Source organism: Amphiprion ocellaris, chromosome 23 (genome assembly GCF_022539595.1).
Source record: "Amphiprion ocellaris isolate individual 3 ecotype Okinawa chromosome 23, ASM2253959v1, whole genome shotgun sequence".
Classification (NCBI taxonomy): Eukaryota; Metazoa; Chordata; class Actinopteri; family Pomacentridae; genus Amphiprion; species Amphiprion ocellaris.
In genome coordinates, this window is record NC_072788.1 from 22641315 (window position 1) to 22664419 (window position 23105).

The 23105-nt window shown below is 40.6% G+C and overlaps 1 protein-coding gene across 3 annotated transcripts in view; it reads left to right on the top strand.

Annotated features, from left to right (window-relative positions):
• The window catches only part of htr2cl1 (5-hydroxytryptamine (serotonin) receptor 2C, G protein-coupled-like 1), a 253162-nt gene that overhangs the window by 80830 nt on the left and 149227 nt on the right, over nt 1-23105 (top strand). For 2 of the 3 annotated variants that reach the window (XM_055007622.1, XM_055007623.1), the window contains one exon: nt 2679-2754. The exons of the other annotated variant lie outside the window; for it this stretch is intronic. The gene's annotated coding sequence lies outside the window, so the exon portion shown is untranslated. The remainder of the gene's footprint in view (nt 1-2678; nt 2755-23105) is intronic. 3 annotated transcript variants of the gene reach the window in all.

The following is a 23105-nucleotide window of genomic DNA, read 5'->3' on the forward strand; positions in this document are numbered from 1 at the left end:
ATCACAAAAAATTGCAATTTCATAGTATTTTAATTTGAAATTAGACTAGTGATTGAGGCCACCAAGACACCTATGACTCCTCTGAAGGAGTTCGTTCCTTTTATAAGAAATGTTGAACTTTTCAGTTTTTTTCAGACATTAAAGCAAAAATGTTTTGGAAAAAAAAGTGCATATCTGTGAAGAAAAGTGCAAAGCACATGTTAAAGGCAACTTAATGACCCCTTCTGTGGAAAATCGAGGTTTTTTTTGTTACCGTAATGTGTCCATTATGTACCGATGACACTCCCAAAAAACATATTATTGGCTTCCTGACGCATTCTTTCTCTTCAGAATCGGTTTCCAGTCGAACATGTTGCAGACTTTCTCCACCTTCATAGATCTGCATATTCTAGAGACAGCAGCAGTGTAGAGTTGCATCTAAGCCTTTTTAAGCCAAGAAGGGATCACTGGGACGGAAAAACATCTAAAAAAAAAAAAAAAAAAACTTGAATACACAAGTGTTTAGGTGTTTAACCAATAATTGAACTTTTAAAAAAAGAGAATGTACTTCTTAAGATTCAGCTTGTCCACGAGCAGTTAATGTGCATGAGGAGCCTAACAAAGCTGCAGCTGTGTTTTTAAAGAATTCTGACTCTGAAATGCCTTTGTGTGCAGACTGAGGCTTAATGATCGATCGTAGAGAAACTAGATCAATGTTCTGTCCAAGGGATGCTCACTAACTCCCTCCAGCTGACGGCTTGTCTTTGCCGCTTTGCTCTTTTCTTTCTGCATGAAACTGGATTAATAACTGCAGAATCCTCCTCCATGTTTTACTGAGCTGCACTGAATGTGACAGAGGGCTGTTTTTGAAAAGGTTTCACAAAGAAGCAGGAATATCGATCTAGAAACAGAAAGCGCGGCTCTTTCATGTGTGGTCAGTCATCTGTCAGAGTAAACGTGTGGTTCCAGACAGCGTCAAACATCCCGTCAAACAATAATTACATTTGATTTCAACTCAAGCGCTTTCTTTATTCTACTCTGACTGAATGATTATACTGCTTTCCAAATGTTACCTTATAGCTAACCAGTCACAGATTACGCAGGGCAGGAGTTGTCATGGTAACAGAAACTGGTTGTAACAGGGTCTACCTGAACTCAAACCTTTATCTTTTCCCAAATCTAAATTGCATTTAGCTAAGCCAGACAGCTTGAAAATAATGGAATATAAACCCCAGTCTCCTTTAAAGTGCCTGTAAATATTTTCCGTTTTTTGTGTTTTTCAACATTGAATAATGCTCAATTTAAGTTTGATTTTTTTTTTTTGACAGTATTTCTCTCTTTCATGTGAAAGTTGAAAACGGATTTGTGCAAAAATGACATCAGTTAATTAAAAATGTAAAAGATTGGTCAGTATTGACTCATCTAATTAAACACAGATGCAGCCAATTAGTGCAAACAAGCCCCACCATTAATGTGATGGAGATCTGAGTGCAGTAAGTGGGTTTAAAGGGACTGTAGTAAAAAGTAAATGTTGAAAAATTGTTTTTCAACATTTCCAACTCACTGAAGATCCCTTAAAGTCCAGTTAAATCCAGCATGTTAAATCTGCTGACAACAAGTTGTCCTCAAACTGAGTGATGCTGCAAGAAAGAGACTAGCGAGGGAGGCCATCAAGACACCCATGACTCCTGTGAAGAAACTTTTTTCACTGTCACACTAGAACTAAGTGGCCCGAGATGCATCTACTGAATACTGACTTGAAAAGGGTGAATACTTCTGCAGTCGCTTATTCAAAAATGTGAATTCCTGTCCTTTACTTTGTAGAAAATCTTTGACATGAAAGGAAAAAAAGTCAAGTTAAACTGAACATGAATCATGTTAAAAAAGCAGGTTTAATACTTTTTCTAGCACCGACCCTGTATCCTCTGTAGATGCTTTAAAGGGGCACTGCACATTTACTACGGGCCTAATTTAAACTAACGTTTATGGAGAATACTACTCAACATGTAAAAAGAGCTGTAATGTGTTTAGAGCAGTGTTGTGGGAGTTTGACTAAGCAGGGATGGTTTGTAAAAAATGTATCTGCAGTTTTGTGCTGCACCCTAATGAGCAGTTTCAAATTAATGTAGAGTTCTGTCAGCGCCGCTTCATATTCCAGTGTTTATTAGATGTATATTTATTAACACTGAACCCACAGGCCAATAGGTTTGGTGTGAACTTGTTCCAGCTCTGCTCTCTGAACCAGATTATTCTAATAAGACAGTCTAACTGGACTAATGCATAACCCAAGTGCCTTGTGGAAAGCGCTTGGTACTATTTTGTGTTTTACACTAAAGCATGTGAAACTGATGCTTAGAATCAACATTTCTGATTTCATGCTGTTGTGATCTGAGCATGTGTGTGAAAGACGTGTGTGATATTCTTCACCGCTAACCAGATTCACTAGTTCTTGGAAAAAGAAAAAAAAAACTCGACTGCAGGTACAACAAAAAGAAGAATTCCAGCGTTTGATCTTTTACCGCGTCGGAGTGCTTCTTCTTCAGGCTGCTACATGAACACACTCTTACAAACAGGTCGCCTCCCCAAATCCAAACACACCTACACACGCTTCATGGCGGTCGGGGTGTTAAATTTGGTTGTCAGAGAAGCTTCAGCACAAAGTAAAGATGCCGCTTTGTTTTTTTTACTGGCTTCCACAGATGCAGAGATAAGAGGAGGTGACAGAAACTTCCAGACCTGCTGAGACGAACCAGAGGACGACTGGTCCATCCAGAGGTGCAGTAAATACAGTTAAAGCTTCTCTAAAGTTTGAAGATATGATGGATGAATGAGGGTGGGGTGTCTACGAAAAGATGTTTGACGTGAGAAAACTGGAGCCAGATTTTGCTCAGAAAAGGGAGAGAAATTAATTACAATTCCCAAACTATTTTCAAGATTTGGAGTAATTCTAGGAAATGTCACTGTTCTCCTACAGCCGAAGAATCCAGTTTTTGCTGAGTAAAATATCAAAAACTGTCATTTATCTTGACAATCCAACTATGTGCAGAAATTAGAGCTTTTATTGCAGTTTGAATCGACACAAAATGCAGGAAAATGAGGAGAAAAAACACAGCGAATCTGTGTGTAGCATAGCAAATATGGTAAATTCACAGTAATTCTATTTTAAAATATTGAAATTTGAAAGAAAATAGCAAAAATGAGTTTTTAATGAATATACATTAAACTGTGAGGACAAAAGTAAAACAACTAGACTGAGCTGTTTGAATTGTTCTAGCTGCTTGAACATGTAGTTCACCTGTGTAATGAATGATTAAATCTAAAACTAGCATATGATGCCAGTGCAGAAGTGTACAAACTGCAGTTCCCTGAATGTCCACTAGAGGCAGTCTCTAAAAGCAACTCAGTCCTCAGATCCTCATGTTAAAATGTCCAACTTTACAGCAGAAATGCTCACATTTACAGCCTGATACCAACATTATTTTGATTTCTGTAGCTAATTTTCCCATTCATGATGACTGTATGGTTGGAAAATGTTTATAAAACTCGCCTGTTGTAATTGTATTAAGGTTCAAAGTTGTGCTGAATTGTGGAACACTTTGATTAACATGTTGCTCCACTTGCACTCTGTGCTTTGTTAGATTGCGTTCTGTTGTAGGAATGTTACCAGATCTCATCAATTAACTAGTGAAATATTAGAACCAGCAGAAAAGATTGCCTAAATGAATCTATCTATCTATCAGCTTCAATTAGTTTTTAATGAATATATATTAGACTGTGTGTGGACAAAAGTAAAACAACTAGATTGAGCTGTTTGACTTGTTCTAGTTGTATGAACATGTGGTTGACCTGTGTAATGAAGGATTAAATCTAGCATGTAGCATGTAATACCAAAAATGACACCATTGCATAAGTGTCCAAGAACTGCAGTTCCTCAAATGTCCACTAGAGGCAACTTCTAAAAACAACTCAGTCCTCACAGACCACTATGTTAAAATGTCCAGCTTTACAGCAGAAATACTGACATTTACAGCCTGATACCAACATTATTTTGGTATCTGTGGATCATTTTCTCATTCATGACAACAGTATGGGTGGCAAATGTTTAGATAACTCACTTGTTTAGATAATATTAAGGTTTATAGTTCTTTCTAATTGTGGAACACTTTGATTAACCTATGGCTCCACTTGCACTCCATCTTTTTTGCTTGTATTTTTAATTAGCCAGGAGTTTCAAACTGGCTGTTAGGGAAACCTGTTGGTGGCGTCACAGAGAGGTAAACTACAGATTTGATTGTCTTGTGTGCTTTTAGATTGTGCTCCGTTGTTGGAATGTCACCACTGACACTGAGGTTGCAAAAAATGTCTCTAAACATGCTCCTTCTGATTGCATGTTCAGCTTAATTGTCTTTACAAGTGAAAATCTTGACATCTGTAGAGCTTCGTAGGAACATACATGCAACACTCACACTGGTCCACAATGACTCAACTGTTCCCAGCGGAGTCTGAGAACAAGACGGGAAACTTGACGGCTTTTAATATAATTGCAAATTACTATCGGGATGCCTCAGCCCCTGGAGGAGGAGAATGATTCACTCGCGGCTTAGTAGCATGTTGTTATTAGCCTCGTGACCCTGCAGGTGAGGCAGGAGAACCGACTTTGGCAACATGAACTCACTCGTCAAGCCTTCTTTTTTCCCCGTTCCTTCCAACATGACTTCTGTTTAACTTCCTCCACAGCACTCGGGCTCACACACAGCAGACGTCTTTGCCGGTTTTACGTATTCATCTATTCAAAACTACTTGTTTGCTTTCATCCGATAATGTTGGCCTAAAGGCCTGATTATATCGGCCTGTTAGGAGAGACGCCTTTTTCCTCAACATAGAGTCTACACACTTGTACACAGATGTAACGCTTTGGAAGAATCTAAAAGTGGATACAAGGTTGTCAAACATACAGAATTTAAATCAGCTCTATGTTTTAGATAAAGGATAAGCTGAGGTCAGTTTAAACGCTGAAGCTCTTTGACACAAAAACCAGAGTTAACGCAGAGAGTGCAGTCAGGTTTGGCCATTAAAGCCGATTTAATGTTTGTTTTGATCTCATATAGTTTCCCTAAGCGTGGTTTAAAGTACCAGTACATTATTTTACATGAAGGATCCTGTTTTGTCCTGTTTTAGCAGCTGCTGCTGCATAATTAAAGTCTAGCGGTGACAGAAACACCTACAGTGCTGCTCCCTGAGCGCTGCTGGATTCATCATCCACCTCCACTAAAGGTTACAGAGATGATACAGAACCTGTATTCAAAGATTCGCAGGTCTGACTGATAAAACAGCCTGTACACTCAAAGAAACGGTGGATGAAAGTCAATTTCAGTTTATTTTACGTTGCCAAAACAGTCCAATCAGTATGAATAATGCATTCCAAGCAGAGCTGAGGACAAACTGTAAATGAGAATCAACACAGGACATGAAAAATAAGTGGAAATTGACAGGCTAATGCCACAATGTGAGACTATTTTTATGTTTATTAAAATTTTAACTCCTTGTAGGGAAATATTGACAGCAATGTAACAAAACCAATATGAATATTTAGTAATCAAGAAGACTGATTATTGATATTTTGAACAGATTTACGTTTTGAGTTTTAGTGTCAAACTCTAGTACAAAACTTTAAATGAAATGCGAGTTAACACCATCCTTTAGTGTTGATTGGCTGTTACTAACGACGTGTAACCAATCAGACAGTGCTGTGGGCATGGCTTTGCCAAGATATATAGTAAATAGCAAATTTTTATCATAATTTATATTGGGAATTGTAAAAGAGTAAAACAACTGGACTGATAATTTAGAAAAAGGTTGAATATTGGATCCAATAATCAGGCAGGCTGCTAATTAGCCTTTTCACAGTAACTGCCCCAATGATTATAACATTTTACTGCCATGATTTGTCTGAGTATTATCAATATCAAGTAGAAAACATACACTTTGGTATATTGTGTGTTGAAAGTAGATTTTGTTTAGTTATAAGAGAAGAAAAGCACTTATGTTACTTTTTACTATATATGATGCTAACATGCACGCAATGACCAACAGTGCCATGTTAAAACAGATGTAACGTTCCAGCTGGTGTAATTATTGACTACATGCACTGTTTTAATTGAGACCATCAGTGGGTCCAGGAAAGGGATCAGTTTTTTGGGCAACATTTCAGCTCTAATTTCAGTGCTTTGATTAGCATTAATGAGCTGATTCCTCCTAATTAGCACATTAGCATGCTAACATTTGCTGCACACAAAGCGTGCTAAATATCAGGCCAGTATGATGGCAGTGCAGCTTGTTTTGGAGACGCTATATGTGTGCACCACGTTTCACAGGAATTTTTCCAACCATTACTAAGACATTTCACTGAAACTAAATTGAAAGTCTAGAGAGGTTTATGGAAATCCATCTAGAGGTTGAGATGTTTCAGTCCAGAGCAATGATCTGCTTTTATTTATCTTTTATTATCAAAAATACGTAATCCAAGTACTTACAAATTTAGTATTTGCAACATGAGACGGGACTGAAAAGAAAAACTCCCAAAAGTAGACAAAACTGAACTGTACAAAAAACACACAAAACATCCAACTGAAACATAAGGAAAAGAACACAAAAGGAAACTCTTACAAGATTCCCAAAATACTCTCAAAGAAAAAAAACGAACCACACTAACTACAACACTACAGTCAAATAATGTAATTTGTTTTCTTTTTGGTCAGGTAGTTTTGCATTTTTTGTAAAGATATCCTCACTCTTGTGTTGCTAATAACATCAGAACGATCATACACAGGGTGGTGGTGAAGGAAGTACTTGGTCCTCTCAGCATAAAAAGTCCGTATGAAGCTCTCTGGCGGTGCTGTGGGAGTTTATCTGGAGTGTTTTAGACACAAGTACTCTTGGTCGTCATGGAAACCGAGTGCACACTACTACATGCTCGATATCATTTTGAAAACTCTCTCATGGCTTTTGTCAAACGGTAACAATGCAAAGGAATGTTGTTTAGTTTCAGTGTCTTCGTTTGCGAGTAAAACCTGCAGTGTTTTCCGAACTACACAACCGGCCCAGGAGAAATGTCGCTTTTCAGGATGCAGAATAATCCTTTGAATGCAGTTTTGAGGCTGACTCAGAGTCCATCGCCCACATGGTCTGCGTCTGGAGCAGAACCTCGGCGGCGCGTTTCATGGGAAGGCGTCTGGGAGTCTTGAGTCATCGGGTGGAAGGAGACGCCGAGGTTTGCAAAGGGCAGCAGAGAGACGTTTATGAATGAAACCGATGCTTCTGTCGGCACTAATGAGGTGAGCAGGGAGACGTACAGAGCAAACAAATACTGCTTCGTCTTCGTACAAAATAAGCAAACAATATCCTTTCTCATGGTTTTAATTCTCCTAATTAACTTGTGCAGATTCAATCATGATAAATCCTCTGAAAGGTATTTTTTCTTCACAGACTAGAGACTCAAAGGTAACTCCACAGCTGAAGAAACAGATTCTAATACGAATGTGTTGTGATGGTTGATCTTCAGTATTATAATCCACGTCAAAAGTATTAATAACCTGTTGGCTTAATTCAGTTTAAAAGGCCCTCTGAGAATCTGCTCTTGTTCAGTTCATCTCCCAACCAATAAAGAACTGAACTACAAGGTGTTTACAGATCCGCCCGAAGGGGGAAAAGGATCATTTGTAGGATGTGAAACGTTCACTGTGCATCGTTTACTTTGATAAGACGAAGCTACGATATCCAGTAGATGCATGGAGGCTAATGAGGTTCTCTGTGTAGCCAATAAACAGCATCACCAGTTAGGTAGAGCTGCTATCTGAGATTCCAGCTCAGCTAACAGCTTCTACAGACATGTAAATGCAGAAAGTAACACAAGATGATGAAAATGCAAAAAGCTACTGATATTTTTTGTCTTTATTTGTAATCCTTCCCTTAAACTACTGTATATTATGCTATAATTACTTCCAAATAGCTTCATTCCTTTAGCTTTAGCAGGAATATCGGTAGGAAATCAACTTTTTCAGCCCTAAATAGTGTTTTTCTCAGAGTTCCCCCTAAAATGCTATGAAAACTATGAAAACTACTACCAGGAAAACTCTTTTCACATTTTAAATGTATTTTTTTTTACACTGCAGTTCATACCAAGTTCCAATGAATCCATTTAAAATACACTACATGGACATATCCATCACTTTAATGACTCCTGTACTGCTGCAGGAACATATTCTCAACCCAGCTAGATTATTTATTACCATATTCCCCTGTATTGTCTTTAGGTTTAATGATCAGGGTTTGTTCAAAGTTGGGTCTTAACAAGGGTACCCTGTCCTTGACTGTCACAACAAAGTGGACATTCCACTTCTTTTCTCCCCAATTAGTCTGAGAGTGTTCATCCTCAGCTCAGGACATGGAGGGAAGTTCATCTCTGCACCTGTCACAGTGTCCTGTGGTTGTTAGCAGAGTGAGAGTGGTGGCGGCTGCAGGAGGGTGCAAGAGCTCATTTATACAGTCCTGTGTGTCCATTAAATGAGCCGCTGTGGAACGTATGTGCAGGTTTAAGGGGAACGGACATAGTTTTAACCACAGGTGCATCAGATTAACACATGAATGTGCATAATTGCCTGTCTGCAGTCATATGCAAACCTAATTTTCTGAAGTTCTACGTAGAAATATGTGATTTATATCAGCTCAGGATCAGCACACCAAGTGATGATGGACGAATCCGGCAGTAAACCCTCTGCTCCTTTGTTGTGTCGGTCACCAGGAGGTCATCCTCATTTGTTGGTTCATCAAGTCGCTGATTAGCCTGAAACAGTGCGTTGAGGCCTCCTCATTGTGCATGCTGTGTGTATTTCTATGTACCACACAGCGCCTGCAATGTGGAGGCTGAGACGCTCAGAAACATCCTTTTTCTTACATTTTCCAACATGTTTGGCCTCCGAAGACAAGATTTCTATGCATGTTCACACACATTTGCATGCTTCTAATAACATTTTGCATATAAATGCAGCCTCAGCCAGTGTCCTCTGTGGAAATAAAAGCAGAGCGTTGTGTCAGGAAGGTCATCCGATGTTAAACCTATGCCCAGACAAATATTCAAACCAATCCTACGACTTCCATGTTGGTTGAAGGACAGGAAGAAGTTTGTAGGCAGGGAGAAGAGTGAAGTCAAGAGTCTAGGATGGAAAGTAGCGACTTTGAATGTTGGGATGATGACAGGAGAATCTAGCGAGCTTTTTGGCATGATGCCGAGGAGGAAGGAGGCTATAGTGTGTGAAAGGCAGCAAGGTGAGAATTTAGGAGCAAGGTTCAAGCTTTTTTACCTTGGCATGGAGTTGTCTTGAAGAAAGACGTTGTTGAGAACGTTCTGGAGGTGTCAGAGTGACGAGTCTGGGGCTAGAAGCTGAGACGTTCAGTGCTGTTAGTGTGAGCTCGAAGAGAAGGAGAAATTCTGGGGGGAGTTTGTTGGAGTGATGCAGAGTATCCCCAGAAGAGAAAGAGTGGTGATTGGTGCAAATGTCAACGGGCGTGTTGGTGCAGCAACAGAGGTGATGAATAAGTGATGGCTGAAAGGAAAAGAAGAATAGCATGTTTGTATATGGGTCATTCCAGAATTGGAGGACATTTGGGCTTCAAAATGTTTGAAAAATAAACCTTCTCTTTCACAATTTTCTGCTCCATATTCATCAATAATAGATAATAAACTATCAAAGGCTTGATTGGTTCAGCTTCCACATCAATGGTAGCATTTTTATTCCATGTTTTCTGTGTTGTTTGCTAACCCTACTCTAATCACAGTAACAGGGTTGCTAATCCATGCTAATGTGATCTTTTTCTCAGCAGTAGAAGCTAGATATTTAGCTGTTACTGCTGACCAAGAGGACAAACTGACTGATGGAAAACAGTCCAAAGAATTAGTCTGATCCTGATAATATGATGTAGAGTGAGACATTCAATCAAGGCTGACAATGTTATGAAAATATGAAAAATAGAAGAGAGGACACAGCTTTGTTCTACCCATTCTTTAGGAAAACTGATGACGTTAATTCCAGCGTTTCATGTGATTCACTGTTTTCTTCTTCTTCTACCAGCTAAAAAGGTTCTGCTAACAGGTTGTTGTGGGACTTACATTCCATGCATGATAATTATTATTTAACATATTATGTTGATTTAAAAAAAAATGTTCCCACAATTACAAGAGACATCAATGAAAAAAATAATACCAAAAAAAGGAGATTTAAATTTCATTTTAACAGTTTTATTTCAGGTTCAATTTGGTCATCAGGTAGGTGGGACAAGAGAAAAATGTCATTTTAGGAAGAACTCCAGACTTATTTGGTATTTTAAAAACATTTTCAAACATTCTTTTCTCCTAGTTTTTTTTAGATTTGGTCTCAGGACAAGTATATTTACACAACAACTGCATGTTTTAGGATTTTGTACATGGATTATTTGAAATTTGATGGGTGGGACGTAAAATGTCTTCCAGTTCTGGAACGACCCATAAATAAAGCACATGCACGGTGACATCGTGTCCACCCTTTAGATTGCCACGTTGGCCGATTACAGAGCATCAGCTTCTTCATTTTCTTTGTCAGTTAAGTGGCTTTTACTCTGTCTCTATGTCGCCGCTGTGTTCCTCTCCACAAGTGGGTGGTCTCGCTGACAGGCCTGTTCCTCTGCGGCTGCCCAGCAAACTGAAGCTATCTTTGGTAGCGCTTATTATCTGCTGCAGCACTCCTGCACTGCAGTGGCGCCACGGAGCTCCGGCAGCATAACGACCCGTGTAAGATCCCAGTTTAGTGCTACCCGGATGACGAGCTACACAAAGCTACTGTTCCGCTGTGGCTAATGAAGAAGAACAAATAAAACACGAATCCGATTTGGGTCCCATTAGGTTGTTAATCTAACAGCCGCCCAAAGCCGTCAACTAATCTGTAAGCGTCACATCTGAGAGATTTCCAAACACCTTCCTATTCTGCACGACTCTGATTGCAGTTAGTGCAAATGTTAGCATAGCTGCTTCTCTGACGACTTCTTCTCTGTCCTGTCGTCCCAAGTTGTTCTAATTTTACCCCCTTTTTTTGTTTTTTCCCCCATGTCTGCAAAACCTCAGTTCCACTTGCACAGCCAACCCTGCCCATTCAATCAGGTGCATGCTAATTAGCTTAGCGTGGGGCAGCCAATCCCGCGGGGAGAGTGACTCGGTAATTAGCTCGTGGTTAATAGGCGTAACAGTGGCACCAGAGAGACAGAGTGGAGACCTGTGGTCGGTTCCAGTCAGTTGTTTGTCTCTGGTGGGCCTCGCTTTGATGTTGTCACAGTTTGTGATATTAAAGAGGAGGAGGAAAGAAATAGTGAGGAGAGCAGGAGAGGATGAAAGCTGGAAGGAATGAGGAGACTGAAGAAAAAAAATGCAGAAGTGAATATGTAACTTGATGCAACAGAGCTGAGCTGCACATCAGTGAAACTAGGTGGCTGAGCAACCCCTTGACTCTGCTGTATTCGGTGGAGGAATAACAGTCTGGGGAATGCATTTTATTCTCTAGCACATTTTACCATCTATATAGAGACAGAATAAATACATATATTTACATACGGTTGGCTTGCCACAGTCAGAACTCATTTTCGTAAAAACTGCAGAGTAAATAGGCAGATATTTACTCCTGACAAACGTGTCAATACAGGATTTAATCAGTGTTATTGATCGGCTACACAGGATTACTGAAACGGACGGCTGTTTAATCTGTTCCTCTGGAAAACTGTGAGCAGAACTATGTGATAGTGTCATTTCAAAGCCATGAGTCTGTTCGTCTCTATCAGCCGCCATCGATTCCCAAACTGAAACTGGATGAACTGCAGTTTCAGTGCAAAACCATCCTCGACCTTCATAAAATCTGGCACTAAAGACTTATTACACCCTCTAAGCTTAGCAGTGGATTTCCTTCTGGGGTTGATGAACATTTTCCTCACAATACTTCCATATTTCACACTGTTTTGAGCATAAATGAACTCTTTCATGCTGATTTTCTTATTAGCTCAGTCATTTGGGTCATTTTTCACAACAACTATCTTATCGATGACACCCAGCCAACAGTATGTGACCAGTTTCTCCTTGTGAAATGCATTGGATTGATGAGTTACACCTCATTATTGCATTTCCATGAATTATAACACCAACATTTCACCGTAAATTGGTGTAATTTGAACCACATGCATACATAAATCTGCAGAAACATTAAAACCACCTTCCTAATATTGTCCTGTCATATCTGGCATCAGGACATTGATGGATGATCCTTGCAGGCTTGAGGGGTGAAAATGCAGTCAGATAAAGATCTGGGAAGTTTGGAAGCCAGATCAATGTCTTTGTCGTGTTTCTTTAGCAGGATTCTTTGCATTGGTGTTGGGTTAAACTGTTCTGCTGGGTAGACCACTGCAATTGGAGTGTGCTATCTTTGCAACAGTGCTTAGATGGGCATCAATATAACATCGACATGAGTACCATGACCCAAGGTTTCCCAGCAGAACATCGCATTATAACAACATGTGCAGGTGTTTTGAGGTTGTGGTCGGTCGATGCGAGTTCTAACAATTAGAGCACTTTAATGGCATAGTTAGGAAGTAGCCAAAGCTTCACCTCAAGATTCAGGTTCGTCCACTCATGTTTGCAAGTATTTTCTCAGCTGGAATGTCTGGAACGGCTTATCTCAGTGCTGTGCTGCTGTCTAACTGACCATTGTGACAGAAGCCAGAAGACTTTCCTGGAGGGATCTGATCAATAAGCCACCTCGAAATTATCTTTCAGCCTGCTGTTCAGTTAACTGCACTACTCAGAGTGGAGTGAGCTTAGGGAGTTCCAAAAGAAAAGAAAAACTTAAAAAAAAAAAAAAAACACTGTATAGACTTGACACCGAGTCACGTCTTGCTTTAGTGGAAACAGCAGGGTCCACAGCAGGGGCATCGCTAAAAGTATAACTTACTGGGAGATGATGGCTAAAAATCCTGGAGAAAGACAAACCCGACACACTCAATGGATGTTGCCGTTTCCAGCAAGGCAATGTCATTTTCAGGAAGAGAAAAAAACACCTCCTGAAAATGAAAGGCTTTATTTTTTTCTCTCGATGTTCTTCGCTAAGTGGAGGGATTGACCTGGTTCAAATGACTAGTCCATCTGTATAAGGGTTTTTCAGAATCTGCCAGTAGTGGATACAAAACATTCAGAGGACTGCAAAAGGAATGTAACCATGTGGGAGGGAAAATGTATAGCCGCTGATGATAAGAGGCCTGATAAAAGCTAGAGGTATTTGTTATTGTATGTAGGACAGCAGATTAGGAAGCAGATGTTTTTGAAGCAGCACCAAGGGAAACATCTAACGAGGCAGTCGGGCTGATTTTGAATCTATCAAAAGCAAATTGAGGCAATGTATTCAGCATGAGGACCGGTGTATTGGAAAATGAACAGCGGGTTGTCTGTCTGTTTTACAGATACTTGATGTGGGTTTTTTAAACATAAAGTTAGAAGCTGGAACCCTTCTGAAATTTTATTTTTGCATTATACATTTATACATAAATATCCAGCTCTTTGGGGAGAGTAAAGGTTCGTGTGCAATTGCAGATTTAATCCACCTGCCACTTGCCAGAACCGAATATGAACTTTATCTGTTTCCTTTGGTTTTTTCTATCACTTCTCAAATACATTTTGATAGCGTTGTCCCAGTTAAGGCCTTTTTTAATGATCCGTATCGGCCTGATCCTTTGCTTGCATCACATACACTACTGTTCAAAATTTGGGGTCACTTTGAAATGTCCTTATTTTTGAAAGAAAAGGAGTTTTTTTCAATGAAGACAACATTAAATGAATCATAAATCCAGTCTAGACAATGTTAATGTGGTAAATGACTATTCTAGAGGAACATTTCCAGCAACCATCACTCCTGTGTTCTAATGCTACATTGTGTTAGCTAATGGTGTTGAAAGGCTAATTGATGATTAGAAAACCCTTGTGTTGTTATGTTAGCACATGGATAAAAGTGTGAGTTTTCATGGAAAACATGAAATTGTCTGAGTGACCCCAACAGTAGTGTATGTTGTGGCAGGATGCTAGGGAAGAAAATTTTGAAAAGTAATTTTCTGAATTAGCAATGTCAAAAGAAATCAAAAATCAATTAGCTGATGACACAAATTCTGCACAGCGGACATTTATCCTGCTCTGATATCACTGTTTTGGTCATGTGACACTTTTAGAAGCCACAAAGACAACACTGTGCAAGTTGTTTTACACACTAAGTCTAGCTGGAGGCCATTAAGCATCACAGAAGGCTTTGTCATGGTGCCCGTTGCTAGCTAAACCCTCACACTGCTCTCTGCCTGTATTTTTATGTTGCTTGTTTCAGTATAGAGAGGAATGAAGCAAGAAAGAGATACGAAGCAAGAGAAGACAAAACAAAGGTTGGACTCAGTCATTTTCACTCAGGGCTAGTCCAGACTTGGCCTTGTGTAAGGAGGGCAAACACAACACACAATGCTCTTTGCCCACTCATACACTGCCCACAGGCTTCCACATACACACCAAACACTTATCAAATGCATGTACACACACACGTAACAACACACATGAAAATATGCAATTGTACCCGAGAAACGCACCATCACGTACATATAAAGCCAAATTATTCATTTATTCAGAGAAAGCTGAGTCAGGTTGCGGAAATACTCTTGCACTGGTCCAGCCCACGCTCCATTTAACACATCTGAATGAGTTATTGGGTGTGTAAATGGACAGTGTCGTCACCTTTTCAATACACCGTGGACAGTGTATCACTAAGGAGGATGCACTACATTACACACCAGTCTGACGCCCATTAGGCTTCATTAAAGCCACGTCCTAAACATTAGATCAGCTTCTGTTCCTCAGCTGTGCTTCTCAAATTACATCTCTTACTTAAAGGATGCTTCTCTTGAGGTGTTTGTCAGAAAGTTGGACAGCATCTGTGTGGAGAAAGTGTGTTTATTCAGTTTGCATTCCCATTTGTTGCCCCTTTCCTCAATGGCTTTTCTTTTCTTTATACGTGGTCAAACTCTTGAATTCTTGCCGTTCTGTTGTATTTATGCACACAAACGTAACTGGTAAACACAACCAGTGCCTCCACTGATAATAGCATTTTGCTCATGGGCACATAAATCAGATTTTTCTCAGTGACCAAGAGTACATTTAAAACTCCCAATCTGGTGTTCAAATTTTTGATCTTGCAGCCAGTTTTTCCTACTTAATTCATGCGCTGAAAACTCAAATAACAAATTAAATCTGTGTACCTCTTGCCCTCCTTTCGGCTTTTAGAGAAAGCTTCTTTTAGTTCTTCCACCCCCTCAACCTATTCGTCTCTGTCATATTTTAATATTATCTCACTGCGTATCATCACATTGCAAACTGCGAGTTTATGATTCGGAATCTCATATCGGCTCTGAGACACAGAAAGCTCTGTCTGATTTCCATTTTTCTTGTCGACGTTGAGGTTCTCATTTTTCTTTCACACGTCAAATGCAGAATAGTTTATGTTCCCCAATTAGACTTAATAGTAATAACACTTCATGCAGCAGTTGCAGATTTATTTTGCTGATGCTTACAATACAAAGACTCCAAAAGAGTTTCTTTTGTTGATGGCCAAGGTGCCGCTGGGAAATTAAATCTCAACGTCAGCTGTGTTTGTGCTGTGACCTGCTGTTCAAGGCTGCAAAACACCACCAGGATGGAGCTGGACAGCCCAAAACATTTCCCAACCGCTCACCTTTGCCTCCTCTTCTGCTCCATCTTTCATTAGCTGAGACTGTAGAAAGAAGTATAATGAAGGTTTATAGGAAAGAAGAGGGCAAAGTCGATCGACTGTAAGAGACCTGAAGGATGAAAGTCAAAGGAGAGAAGATGTATCCCAGATTCTATTCCATTAACCTTCCACGATAAAGTCAGTTACTGTCTGGAATATGGATCGCTGCTGCTCAGAAAAGGACGTCTGTTTTCTGTTCTGACTTGTGCTACATTAAATTTCTCCTCATTCTTCTGATTTTGTGAACTCATCAAGGAACTTTGGTTTTCTGGCAATCATCTAGTTTTAATATGAGATCTGGGTTCCAACAGAGAGCCAGACTTATTCTGGTTCCAAGCTGGTTTTACCTGGATTTGGTGGAACAAGGCTTTTATCTCTGTACCCAACCAATGCAATGATTGTTTAACCGTTTATATGAGCAGTTTTTTTTTTTACCATCTCTTTGGCAAAACCTGTGCCTTATTGATTTGAAGGTCTGGAATCTTGAGAGTGTTATTTAGCATTCAGAAAAGCTAAATTTGTGGCGGAGCATCACTACACTTCCACTATAATCAATGAAAGTGGGAACATTGGGCACAAGTGTTGTATATGTGCCCTGGATTTGCAGACTGCAAAAGTATAAGTAGACCACTCTACTATAAGTAGACCAGTCTTGTACTAATATTTCTTTTGAGATGTTTGCATAGCCCTTTTTTGCAGAAATACGTCATAAAGTGTTCATTTTTTAAATTAAACGACCAGGTAATGACTATTTCGCCTCAATCGGGGCTTCCACTTGGGAGTCCTGATCACCCCTTCGACATTTGTTTTGCCAGCTGGTGGTAGCTTTGGCAATTTCTCCTTTATTGAGTGTACAGTGGTCTGTAGATGTCAACTTACTAATATAACACAAACTTGTTTCAGAAATCTGAAAGGTAGAGCTGTTTTGCCCCAACCTGACACTCCACATGAATGGTCCACACGTTCAGTGTAGTTCTGGCATCAACCTGAATAGACCTCAGAGAAATTTTAGATTATTAGATTCAGTAAAATGCCAGTATACCCCTAAAAATAAAGTGAAGTTCCTTCTAGCAGGTGTGTATGTTAATTTCACTCCTGAGACTTGCTCCTCTACCTCATGGAGTCCTGCTAAATGTCAGCGTAACATACCTGGACTAACCTACCTTGACACGTCCACAGCTACCTTGACATGTCATTATATCACCACATTGTCCACAGTTCAAGACCTTATCTGGGAAAAAATGTAATGTTTTATCTTGCTTTCAAACTGCAGTGTACTAACAGCAGTCTCAAGGATGAAGAGTTTCAGAGGTGACAAACCCGATGAACTCCAATATTACAACTTGCTATTGGGAAGTGTGCAGCAATGGTGTTAAAATTGATGGCATTTTTAGGCGAAAAGAGAATGTTCTCATGGACAAAAGCTTGTAATTATGTAACTTTGATGCACTGAGACAAGTTTTTAGGGATTTAATCAATGACTGGAGAGAGTTTAAACCAATGAGACTGTTTTTAGGGAAGCTTTTAACATTTTAATCTCCGTCGTAGTGGTTAAATAATGCAGTCATGTTCAGTGGGGTTTAGCTTCGTAGGTGTCGGTGGCAAGTAACCATTATATCTGTATTCTCAATTTTGCTTGGTCAGTTCTCACCGTTGAGCAACAAAGACCTCCCTCATGTAGAACATACTGAATATGTTTCCTGTACCGTTAACCTTGAGATTTCCATTACCGTTTGAAACAGTGGCAGGTTAATGGTGCTTGAAGAGATGAACAGTTTTGTTGTATTCCATTAGTTTTCCCTTCTTCTATTTGATGTATCGCACTTGAAGTCTCTAGAAGAATATGTTTTATATTGTGCTGCTATGAAACTATATAATACATCATATTCAGTACAGTTTCTAAACACGCTTGTATAGCTTTGTTGTGGTTATGTAACACTCAATAAGGCATTGTGAAGTGTTTTCTGTCAACAAATCTCATGAAAAGACCATAACTACCAATGTATTAAACATCTTATTTTTCATGTTACTCTATCCCATGCCAGATTACTTCTACTGAACATACGAACATATAAAAAAGGGAATCATATATATGTATTTTTCGTTTTCTAAAAACAATGCTATCAAATGGCTGGACACTGTAGCTTTCATGAAACGAGTAATTAGTGCGTTTATTGGGGACTATTTTCAGCTATGAACTGATGTGCATTTAGGTGTATTTATAACATGGATTGGGTGGGATGCCAAGGTTTGTTGTTTAAGTTATATATGCCAACCCATACAACAGCTTGGCTTATTGATGTGGCTTTAGTAGTTTTTAGTAGATGCAGAAGAACAAACTGTATCACGCTTTGGCTGCACAGATGGTACTTGTTAGTCGGATCAAGTTGTTGTTGGATTTTGTGGAATATAGTGACAATAAGAAGCACAAATCTGAATATTTTTGGACTGTTTAGGAAGTGTGCACCACTGATAATTACTAAATAAAGCAAAGCGTGAGCTGAAATGCTTCGCCATGTTTCTGACTACACGAATGCACAATTTTTTTGGATTTGTGGACACTTTCTACATCTACTTCTTCTACTGTACATCTGCATATTCACTGTAATCTCTCTGCACGGCTTCTTTGCCTCCCCGTCTCCCTCTTGTCTGCCTCTTAGCCTCTTCTCATTAAATTTGAACACCCTAATGAAAAACAAACAGGATGCAAAAACACCTCCACTCTCTTCCTCCGCCCTCCATCTTTCTCTTCCCTTTCCTCACTTCGTCCTCATCTCTCCCTCCTACGCCCCTCTCACCTCTCCAGCAGCTCTGTCCTGTTTTTGTTTTGTTTTTTTTCGCTGTCAGATCCACCATTTGGGAAATTAAAAAAAAGACACACCAAACAAAATAGAAAGTCTGTAGCACCTGCTCTTACAAAATGGCTGCAGAAGAGAAAAGTCATCCAGGAAGCACAGGTGGGTGCTGTGAGGGTGTGAAATATTTGAAGAGGCATTTGAAGAAATGATAACCTGTTAGCATAAACACTCTCTTTTTGTTTTCTGCCCATAAATATGCTCTCTCCTGCTGCATCTCGTCGTTTCTTCCCTCCTTCCTCCTCCTCGTCTTCCTCGTCTCTATCCTCTCTGAATACTGAATCAGCTGGAGACAGACAGTGTGTGGGGTTTCCCCAGAGGAGGGATAAAAACACACACATGCACGCAGACATATGCCGGCGAAAGAAAACCCTCTGTCTCCGTACGAACACATGCACGCGAGGCGGCACACTGGGATGATTGCAGGCACTGATAAATTCTGACAGTGTAATTTTCCTTATCGGTAATCTGCAGTCAGAATCTCGAACAGCTTCTTCAAACATGAGCGAAGCCGCCGAGGAGGTTAATGGAAAACACACGTGCAAATACACACACGCACACTTTTCAGCGGTGAAGCAGCGTTGCATCTCTGCAGTGTTTGTCTTTGATCGTGTTTCCAATAATTTAAGCTTTTCTGTTATCTAGTAAAAAGCTAATCACACTCCTTATTCTTCCTCCTCAATCCTCATCTCTCTCCACGTGTCCTTTCATCTCGGGCTCTCAAAGCTTCCTGCTAAGCATGCTTTCCCTTCTGTTCTGGACTTTGATTAACATTAACTCTCCTTCAATGAGGCCCCGTGCCTCCAAATTAAAAGTCCTACACTTGGCAAAGATATCGACATTGCATAACATACTGTGAACACACATGCTCAGTTTTTAATGGTTTGGATTTGGTGCACTGCATCCTATCCCTGGTCAGTCAAGGAAAATCTGCTATGACTGCATTAGTTTGACAAGTGGAACCTGTTGAATTTCTCTCAACTGAATCAAAAACTCCATACGTTAAGAAGACAACTCCTCCAGTCCTCATGAAGTCCCTATTTTAACTCTACATATGTAGTACAAATGTCACATTACCGGTAGCAGTGGTTAGCAGCGATACAAAGCACGTTTTGCTTCGCTGAAAATGTCTAAAAATATATATGTCTGTTTAGATTCTCAGTCATCCAGGTCACGGTAATAGTAGGAGCTTCAGTAGAAATCAACTGGACTTCTCTTGTAGGTTCTTGGACTTGGACAACAGAAGTTGTAGGTTCTTGAATTTGGACAAGAGAAGTTTTAGGTTCTTGAACTTGGACAAGAGAGGTTTTAGGTTCTTGAACATCTCTTGTAGGCTCTTGAAGACATTCCACTTCTTATCCACAATTTTTTTTTTTAGTTCTGACTAATTTCTGACTAAATTCTCTCACTCTCCATCCGTCAGTTAGATCTGAAGAAGCCTCTTAGATGAAGGTGAAACATCTTCAAGAACCTACGAGAGAAGTTGTAGGTTCTTGGACAAAAGAAGTTGTAGTGTCTTGGACTTGTTGTTTCTTGAAGGCGCTTTGGATGAGAGGTGAAATGTCTTCAAGAACCTACAAAATAAGTTGTTGGTACTTGGACAAGAGAAGTTGTTGATTCTTGGACTTGGACTGGAGAAGTTGTAGGTTTTTGGATCTCTCCTGTAGGTTCTTGAAGATGTTTCATCCAAGAGGCCTCTTCAGTTCTATTTACTGACTTAATTCTCTAACTCTCCAATAGTCAGTTACAACTGAAGAAGCCTCTTGGGTGAAGGTGAAACATCTTCAAGAACCTACAAGAGAAGTCCAAGTGATTTCTATTGAAGTTCCTACATTGAGTAAAAATAGAAGTAACTGATTTTGAAGAGATGATTAACACAAATGAGCTTATGAGTTTTTCACGCTTTGTGCTGCAAAAATCCATATTTATCGACTGAATACTATACTATAGTTTGACAGGTGTTGACCTTGTGCTGAGATTCTTTCCTCAACGGCTGTTTTCAAGGTCAAAAATGAACTTCTACATTCAAGGCTGCTCTGAAAGCCTGAATTTTTTGTACATAGCTGATGATCATCCTGTGTGACTCCTTCCATTATCAGCTGACAAACTATTCAATGCATTGTCATAAAGTTTGGTACAACGTTTACCTCTCAAAGTCAAATTTCCCTTTATTAATGTCGTTCCTTGCAGTGAAACACTCCTGATGCTGTTTCACATCTGTAAATGTGTTCGTGGTTTCCTCTCTGTGATTGGAATACTGACTTGGCCTGTGCTCCAATCAGACTGCAGCATCTGCCCCTGTCAGAGCTGTGATTTAAGCAGCTCACCTCATCGCCTTTGTATATTTTGTGTAATTATGTGACTCTTGTTGGCAGCCTGGTGTTGCTTTGTATCTGCCAGCTGCTTATTACTCATCGTCTTTGTGTTCTGTAACCACGTACCATGAGATATTCGGAGCTGCTTTGACTGCCTGGAGACCGGGAAAGGTTTAGCGTTTCCACCACACCCACGTTATTTAGTCATTTTACTGCTAGCTTTTCTGGGTGGCTGCTACCTTTGTGGGTCAGTTTTGGTTGGGAGTTGTTTTCTTTCGTAGTTTATTTAGTAAGAGGAACTGTTTTTAGTTTTCTTTTATCATTAATCTAGCAACACCTACAGGCCTTACTGACTTCTTAGTTATTAGTGTCCTGGCAGTCCACTCAGACATAGACTGCTTACAACACCTGGAAAAAGAGAAAGCTGTATATATAGGGCAATGGACAGCAATGTCCCCCCAGTGAATTGCCACCTTATCGCGGTGGAGGGGTTTGAGTGTCTCTGTGATCCTGGGAGCTATGTTGTCCGGGGCAATAGCCCCTGGTAGGGTCTCCCAAGGCAAATTGTCCCCTGAGGGGCTCTGTGGGAGGAACTGCGGGAGTATGGGGTACCGGGCTCGTTGATACGAGCCATTAGGTCCCTGTACAACCAAAGTGAGAGCTGTGTCCACATACTCGGCACAAAGTCAAACTCGTTTCCAGTGGGTGTTGGACTCCGCCAGGACTGTCCCTTGTCTCTGATCCTGTTCGTGGTGTTCATGGACGGGATCTCAAGGCGCAGCCGGGGTGAAGCAGCAGGGATGTGGATCAGCACCTCCAAGTCCGAGGCCATGGTTCTCTGCCGGAAACCGGTGGATTGCTCCCTCTGGGTTGGGGGGGAGTTGCTTCCCCAAGCAAAGGAGTTCAAGTATCTCAGGATCTTGTTCACGAGTGATGGGAAAATGGAGCGTGAGATGGACAGGTGGATTGGTGCAGCATCAGCAGTAATGCGGGCGTTGTATCGAACCGTCGTGAAGAGGGAGCTGAGCCGTAAGGTGAAGCTCTCAATTCACCAGTCCATCTACGTTCCAACCCTCACCTATGGTCATGAACTCTGGGTAGTGACCTAAAGAATGAAATCGCGGATACAAGTGGCTGAAATGAGCTTCCTCCGTAGGGTGGCGGGGCTCAGCCTTAGAGATAGGCTGAGAAGCTCAGACATCCGGAGGAAGCTCGGAGTAGAGCCGCTGCTCCTTCGCGTCGAAAGGAGCAAGTTGAGGTGGTTTGGTCATCTGATTCGGACGCCTCCGGGGAGACTTCCTCTGGAGGTTTTCCTAACACGTCCACCTGGGAGGAGACCCCGGGGCAGACCAAGAACACGCTGGAGGGATTTTATATTTCGTCTGGCCTGGGAACGCCTTGGGATCCCCCAGGAAGAGCTGGAAAGCGTCGCTGGGGGGAGGGATGTCTGGAATGACCTGCTTTATCTGCTGCCTCCGCGACCCAACCCCGGGTAAGCGGAAGAAAATGGATGGATGGATGGATGGACAGCAATGTTCATATTCTGGCCAGAGAAGACAGATGGTTTGAGATTGGAGTGAAGCAAGACATCTTTGTTATACTAAATCAACGACACCGCTTATCAGGTACTTACAGTGCAGTTTTGAAATCCATCTCCTGGCAGTTTCACCTCCATTTATGCCTCGAGGCCTTCGATTCTGGGGTTGTTAATTTGCCATTAGCCGGGTGATGTATCTGGGACACCCATCAGTTCACTAGAAGTTAGGAAGAATCTTGGATGAGGTTGAAACATCTTCAAGAACCAAAAGTCCAGTTGTCTTCTGAGCGTTGGAACTGCACAGAACTTTGCTAAACAACACATTTTATGTTGCTTCACCATAACCAACTTCTTATCTTTGTATTGCTAAATAAGATATGCACTATATGACAAGAACAAGCCAGAAATACCACCAACAATCCCATCGTAATCTGCAGTTTGTGCTAAGAGCTAATTAGCAAACACTGTTAGCATCAGTGTGCTTGAATACAGCCCCATAGAGGAGCTAGCACGGCTGTTTCCTTGTAATATAGCATCCACACTAAAACTGTGCATTCAA